The sequence below is a fragment of the Macaca mulatta genome, chromosome 3 (assembly GCF_049350105.2).
Source record: "Macaca mulatta isolate MMU2019108-1 chromosome 3, T2T-MMU8v2.0, whole genome shotgun sequence".
Classification (NCBI taxonomy): domain Eukaryota; kingdom Metazoa; phylum Chordata; class Mammalia; order Primates; family Cercopithecidae; genus Macaca; species Macaca mulatta.
This window is the reverse complement of record NC_133408.1, coordinates 188764344-188771484: the sequence shown is the minus strand read 5'-3', so window position 1 is coordinate 188771484 and position 7141 is coordinate 188764344.

The window sequence follows — 7141 nt, the reverse complement described above, 5'->3', positions numbered from 1 at the left end:
CTAGGGAGGCTGAGGCAGGAGAATGGCGTGAACCTAAGAGGCGGAGCTTGCAGTGAGCTGAGATTGCACCACTGCACTCCAGCCTGGGCAACAGAGCGAGACTCCAACTCGAAAAAAAAAAAAAACGGTTGGATACAGCACCTCGGAGGTAAAGAGATCAAGCATCTTCTGGTGTTCACGTGATTCCCGAAGTCAACCTAGATCTTGCCCATAGTTGATAACATGGGTCCTTGTTATTTTATTTTATTTTAATTTTTTATGGTTTTGTTTTGATTTGAGACAGACTGTTGTTCTGTTGCCCAGGGTGGAGTGCAGTGGCATGATCTCGGCTCACTGCAACCTCCACCTCCTGATTTCAAGTGATTTTCCTGCCTCAGCCTCCCGAGTTGCTGGGATTACAGGTGTGCACCACCACACCGGGCTAATTTTTTGTATTTTTAACAGAGATGGGGTTTCACCATGTTGGCCAGGCTGGTCTTGAACTCCTGACCTCAAATGATCCACCCACCTTGGCCTCCCAAAGTGCTGGCATTGCAGGCATGAGCCACCACACACGGCCTAATTTTTATGGTTTGGTTTTTTTTTTTTTTTTTTTTTTTTGAGATGGAGTCTAGCTCTGTCACCCAGGCTGGAGTGCAGTGATGTGATCTTGGCTCACTGCAACCTCCGCCTCCTGGGTTCAAGCAATTCTCCTGCCTCAGCGTCCCTAGTAGCTGGGACTAAAGGTGTGTGCTACCACATCTGGCTAATTTTTTAGTAGAGGCAGGGTTTCACCATCTTGGCCAGGCTGGTCTTGAACTCCTGACTTCAGGTGATCCATCCGCCTTGGCCTGGGTGTCCTTGTTTTTTTTTTTTATTTTTATTTATTTTTATTTTTTTGAGATGAAGTCTCATTGTCACCCAGGCTGGAGTGCAGTGGTGCAATCTCGGTTCACTGTGACCTCCATCTCCTGGGTTCAAGCGATTCTCCTGCCTTAGCCTCCCTAGTAGCTGGGACTACAGATGTCCGCCACCACACCCAGCTAATTTTTGTATTTTTAGTAGAGATGGGGCTTCATCATGTTGGCCAGGCTGGTCTTGAACTCCTGACCTCAAGTGATCCTCCCACCTCGGCCTTCCAAAGTGCTAGGATTACAGGCGTGAGCCACCGCCCCAGCCTGGGTCCTTGTATTTAAAACAAGCAACTCCTATGTAGAAGGCATTGAGGCTAATGAAACAAATACAACTGTATACCCACCACTAAAGAAGTTATAGCCGGGCGCGGCGGCTCACGCCTGTAATCCCTGCACTTTGGGAGGCCGAGGCGGGCGGATCACGAGGTTAGGAGATCGAGACCATCCTGGCTAACACGGTGAAACCCCGTCTCTACTAAAATACAAAAAATTAGCCGGGCGCAGTGGCGGGTGCCTGTAGTCCCAGCTACTCGGGAGGCTGAGGCAGGAGAATGGTGCGAACCCGGGAGGCGGAGCTTGCAGTGAGCCGAGATCGCGCCACTGCACTCCAGCCTGGGCGACAGAGTGAAGACTCCGCCTCAAAAAAAAAAAAAAAGAAGTTATTATCTATTTGGGGATATAAGACACATTTGCAAATTATTAGGAAACAGCAAAGGATATGCTAAATGGCAACACACAAAAAAGGAATAAACAAGACTCCTTTGTGTTTTCCAGAACAGAGAACCAGACCCAAGGGAGGGGGTCCAGTCCCATGAAACCACGGAGCAGCAAGGACCTATTGGTTAGAGCCAGAAGGGATAGACTCAGTGGGACACCCTCATAAGCAACAGAAGAAAGTCAAATGGAGAGATTTAGCAGTCAAGGAACCCTCTAAAGTAACTTAGTAGTTCTCTTGAGGCCTCTGGCAGGGTAACAAAGGCGGTGGCTTCCATAAGGGCCTCTTCTCAGAAAAGGCAGCCTTCAAATCTGGCATGAGCTCTGATCGCATTGCCCTTGGGCACAGCAGCAGCAGGTTAGCTGAAGGAGTGGAAAGTTCTAGTCAAAGTCTGATATATTACTAACTAAAAAAAAAAAAAAAAGGATGTCAGGCTTTACATGAACACTACATTCTTAATTTGCTCCTTCGAGCTTGTACCTTTCCTAGATTTGGCCAAAGACAGTTGCTCTGATTAATTTTCCCTTCTCTTACAGGAGAATGTATGAACAAACAATATCAATTTGATGTTTCACACACTTTCCAAACCCATCTATTTGAAATATTATCAGAGTAGAGGTGAAATTTTATTACAATGAATATTAAGGAACTGTTTGTTATTGTCTTGAACTTATTATTGTATGAGATATATAACTAGAAAACAAAATGAACAAACATAGAAGCAGGTTAGTTTTGTAGTAAAATGCAAAGCCCCAGAAGCCAGACTGCCTGGATTAGAATCCTACTGTGCCACGTACTTGATGTGTGCCCGTGGGTCGCTCCTCTACCTCAGTTTCCTCAGCTATGAAACAGGCATAATGGCACCTACCACATCATCAGTAGGAAGTGTTATATTTTTGTTAGATACTAAATAAATAAACACAGCACAACTCATTCATGGAGGAATTGGTGCATTAAATATCCAAAGTAAATACTCTATTATCCATTTCAAAATAATCACTTGGAAAAATTATTCCAAAGATGTAGCCATTGATCAAAATGTATTCAAAATCTTGGCATACAAAGCTAGCCAGGTGGCGTGTGCTGTAGTCCCAACTACTCTGAAGGTTGAGGCGGGAGGATCACTTGAACCCAGAAGTTCGAGGCTGCAGTGAGCAGATATCACATCACTGCACTGCAGCCTGGGTGACAGAATGACACCCTGTCTCAAAACAAAGCAAAACAAAAACTTGGAGCCCAAGGCAGGAGGATCACTTGAGGCCAGAATTTTGAGATCCCAATATATATACATATTTTTTTGAGATGGAGTCTCGCTCTGTCACTCAGGGTGGAGTGCAGTGGTGCGATCTCAGCTCACTGCAACCTGCACCTCCCAGGTTCAATCAATTCTCCTGCCTCAACCTCCTGAGTAGCTGGGATTACAGGCATGCGCCACCACGCTCAGCTACTTTTTGTATTTTTAGTAGAGGGGGTTTCACATATTAGCCAGGCTGGTCTCGAACTTCTGACCTTGTGATCCACCCACCTTGGCCTCCCAGCATATTGGGATTACAGGCGTGAGCCACTGTGCCTGGCCACAAAAATATTTTTATTTTCTTTTTTTTTCCCAGATACTTCAGAGATGGATACAAAAAAATTTTGTTTGTGTTTTGAAAAGAGGTCTCACTCTATCACCCAGGCTGGAGTGCAGTGGCACAATCTCGGTTCATGGCAACCTCTGCCTCCCAGGTTCAAGTGATTCTTCTGCCTCAGCCTCTTGAGTAGCTGGGACTACAGGCACGCACCACCATGCCCGGCTAATTTTTGTATTTTTAGTAGAGATGGGGTTTCATCATATTGGCCAGGCTGGTCTCAAACTGCTGACCTCGTAATCTGCCCGCCTCAGCCTCTTTCCAAAGTGCTGGGATTACAGTCTTGAACCACCGTGCCTGGCCTTGAAAATGTTTTTTAAAAATTAGCCAGGCATGGTGGCACGTGCCTGTAATCCCAGTGACTTGGAAGGCTGAGGTGGGAGGATCATTTGAGCCCAGGAGTCTGAGGCTGCAGTGAGCCATGATGGCATGCCACTGCACTCCAGGCTGGGTGACAGAGTGAGATCTCAACTCAAAGGTAAATAAAATAATACATAAAACCAAATGAGTTTGTCTTCAGAAGCTGTGGAATATTCTTTTTGGATCTCTGTGGCAGCAAATTTTCCTCTTTTGAAGGTAGATTTGCTTTTTAAAGCGGTCCAAAGTCCATCAAAGTCAAGGATGTTGAATATGATAATGCAATGGGAAGCACAGTCTTGGCAAAAATGAAGTGATGTAAAATAACACGGCCCATTTTCTTGCACAGGTCACACTTCAGCTTTGAAGGAGCCTTTCAAAACAGAAGCGTTCCAAACACGCTTCATCAATGGCAGCGCTTCTTGGTAAAGTGCATGTGTTAGTTATTGATAGCTGATAACAAACACACCCAGCACTTACCAGCTAACATTGATTTCCTCACACTAGCTGTGGGTCAGGAATCTGGCCACAGTTAGCTGGGTGCTCAGGCTCAGGGTCTCCCACAGGCTTGAAATGAAGGTGTGGTCCAGGGTTGTGCTCATCTCAAGGCTCAGTTGCGGAGACATCGGCTGCAAGCTCTCTCACAGTGCTCAGGGACTCCCTGACTGTTGGCGCACATACAGCTCCTTGGCCTCCGTAGGTCTGCTCAGTATGTGACAGCTGACTTTCCCCAGAAAAGGAGAGAGACACTTTACTTACATCTTATTCTATTCCTTAGAAATGAGTCAGTAAGTTCAGATTACACTCAAGGAGAAGGAATTACACAAGGGCACAAAAAAATGAGTGCCAGGAGGCCAGATCCTTGCACAATTCCCTGAAATGCGAGGTTGATGAAATAACATTTATTTCAACAAGATCTCTCTCTCTCTCTCTCTCTCTCTCTCTCTCTCTCTCGGGTTGTTTTTACATTTTTCATGTTCTGTAAGGATGCTACTTTTTTCCATGTATTATATATATTATATTATATGCATTATATACACATTATACTATATATATATATATATATATATTTTTTTTTTTTTTTTGAGACAGAGCCTCGTTCTGTCGCCCAGGCTGGAGTGCAGTGGTTCGATCTCGGCTCACTGCAAGCTCTGCCTCCCGGGTTCATGCCATTCTCCTGCCTCAGCCTCCCGAGTAGCCGGGACTACAGGCGCCTGCCACCGCGACAGGCTAATTTTTTGTATTTTTAGTAGAGATGGGGTTTCACTGTAGTCTCAATCTCCTGACCTCGTGATCCGCCCGCCTTGGCCTCCCAAAGTGCTGGGATTACAGGCAGGAGCCATCGCGCCTGGCTATACATAATATATATTATATATTTTCATATATATATATTTGAGACGGAGTCTCACTGTCGCCCAGGCTGGAGTGCAGTGGCACAATCTTGGCTCACTGCAACCTGCGCCTCCCAGGTTCAAGCAATTCTCCTGCCTCAGTCTCCCAAGTAGCTGGGATTGCAGGTGCCCGTCACCACGCCCAGCTAAGTTTTATATTTTTAGTACAGATGCGGTTTCGCTATGTTGGCCAGGCTGGTCTCGAACTCCTGACCTCGTGATCTGCCCGCCTTGGCCTCCCAAAATTCTGGGATTACAGGCTTGAGCCACCGCACCCGACCGAATTTTTGTATTTTTAGTAGAGACCAGGGTTTACTATGTTGGCCAGGCTGGTCTCGAACTCGTGACCTCAGGTGATCCGCCCACCTCGGCATCCCAAAGTGCTGGGATTACAGGCGTGAGCCACCACACCCAGCGATATATATTTTTTTTGTAAAAAAATTATTTCACTCTAAAACCTGATCTTACTCATTGTCACTCTTGGGTTTGAGTCATAGGTTGAAATTACATATGCAAAAGCTAAATTCTGGTCCATTTCCTTCACGGTGGACCTCATTTCTGATAATTTTGTCACCTGAAGTGGATATTGAAGTGCCTATCACGTTTAGCACATTGAACAGGATTCTGGTATTCTAACTTTGTAGACACTACCAGCCATTCTAGAATTTGGGGGCTTTGTATCTCAAGGCTTTTACATTCAGGACTCAGGTATGAATAGTTTAAGAAGGCGGACAGACACAAAGTGCCCGTCTTCAGCAAGCCCTCAGCCGCTTGTGAATGCTCCTCAGCTGAGAATGGTCCTTGTTAACAAATGATGGCCTTTTCTTCTACCGAGATTTAGTAATGATAGGGCTCTTTTGCCAATTTTTTCAAGGGCATTTTTTTTTTTTTTTTGGCGCAAATTTACAATAGAGGGTGCATATTTTTCAACAACGCAGCCAAGTTTATTTGCTAATGAAGAAAGCCAGTGTGTTGGACTTTTTTGATGGAATCTGAGTGTCAACTCTAACCAACTGCCGGCTGACAACTGCAGACAGAAAGGCTGGATGAATGCCAGCGAGGAAACCTTGCCAGGGAGGTGAAACCGATGAACACCTCCATTCTTACCTGGTTATAAATTGGATATTGATCCGAATCTGTGAACTTATATAGTCTTAAATTTTTTTTTCTTATAGCTCTCAGATTTTAAAACCTATGTATTTTATATATGAAACAAATGAACAAGCTTATGCAAAAAATGTACATTATCTGCTCACTCACACCTACACAATTATTGAATTTATAGCAATAGACTTTTTATGTCTTTTTTATTTTTCATTTTTGAGACAGGGGTTTCGCCATTTTGCCCAGGTTAGTCTCTAGAACTCTTGGACTCCAGAGATCCCCCACCACCTCTCCCTCCCAAAGTGCTGGGATTACAGGCGTGAGCCACCACCGGGAGGTGGAGGTTGCAGTGAGCCAAGATCGTGCCATTGCACTCCAGCCTGGAGACAGAGCAAGACTCCGTCTGGGTTGGGGGGAAGTATACATATATATATGCATGTATGTGTGTGTGTATATATGTATGTATATGTGTATGTATGCGTGTGTATATATACACACACACATATATAGAAAATTAACCTTGATTATAAGGTTTACTAAAAACTGAATACAATATTTAATACATTCAAAGGTAATTAAAACAAAATTATTCCTTTCATGTAAATTTTCTTCCCAGGCATTTTGAAGGTGAATACTTCAATGCTGCTGGGAAGTTAATCTTACTAAAAGAAGATTGTAACCAAGTAGGCTTTCTTGAAAAGTCATTCAAATCAACTAAAACTTACTCTGCTATGCTTTGTCTTTCATTGAAACCGTCAACTAAAAGTTACTTTTATATGCATTTTGATTAATTTATGTAAGCGTTGTTAACTACTATTGGTGCAAAACGTCAAGCTAGTCAAGCGCGGTTGTGGGGGGAGACAATGTTAAATCAACTTAACAATAACCCACAACACTCGGACCAACTGTAATAGCCTCTGAGTACCTTGGTATTTATAGTGCCAACTTGCGGTCTTTTCTAGGTAAGGAGAGTTTTCAGAGCCTAGGCCATGATCACAAAAAATAAAATTTATAGAACCTTTTGATTAAATACAATGAAAATAAAACAAA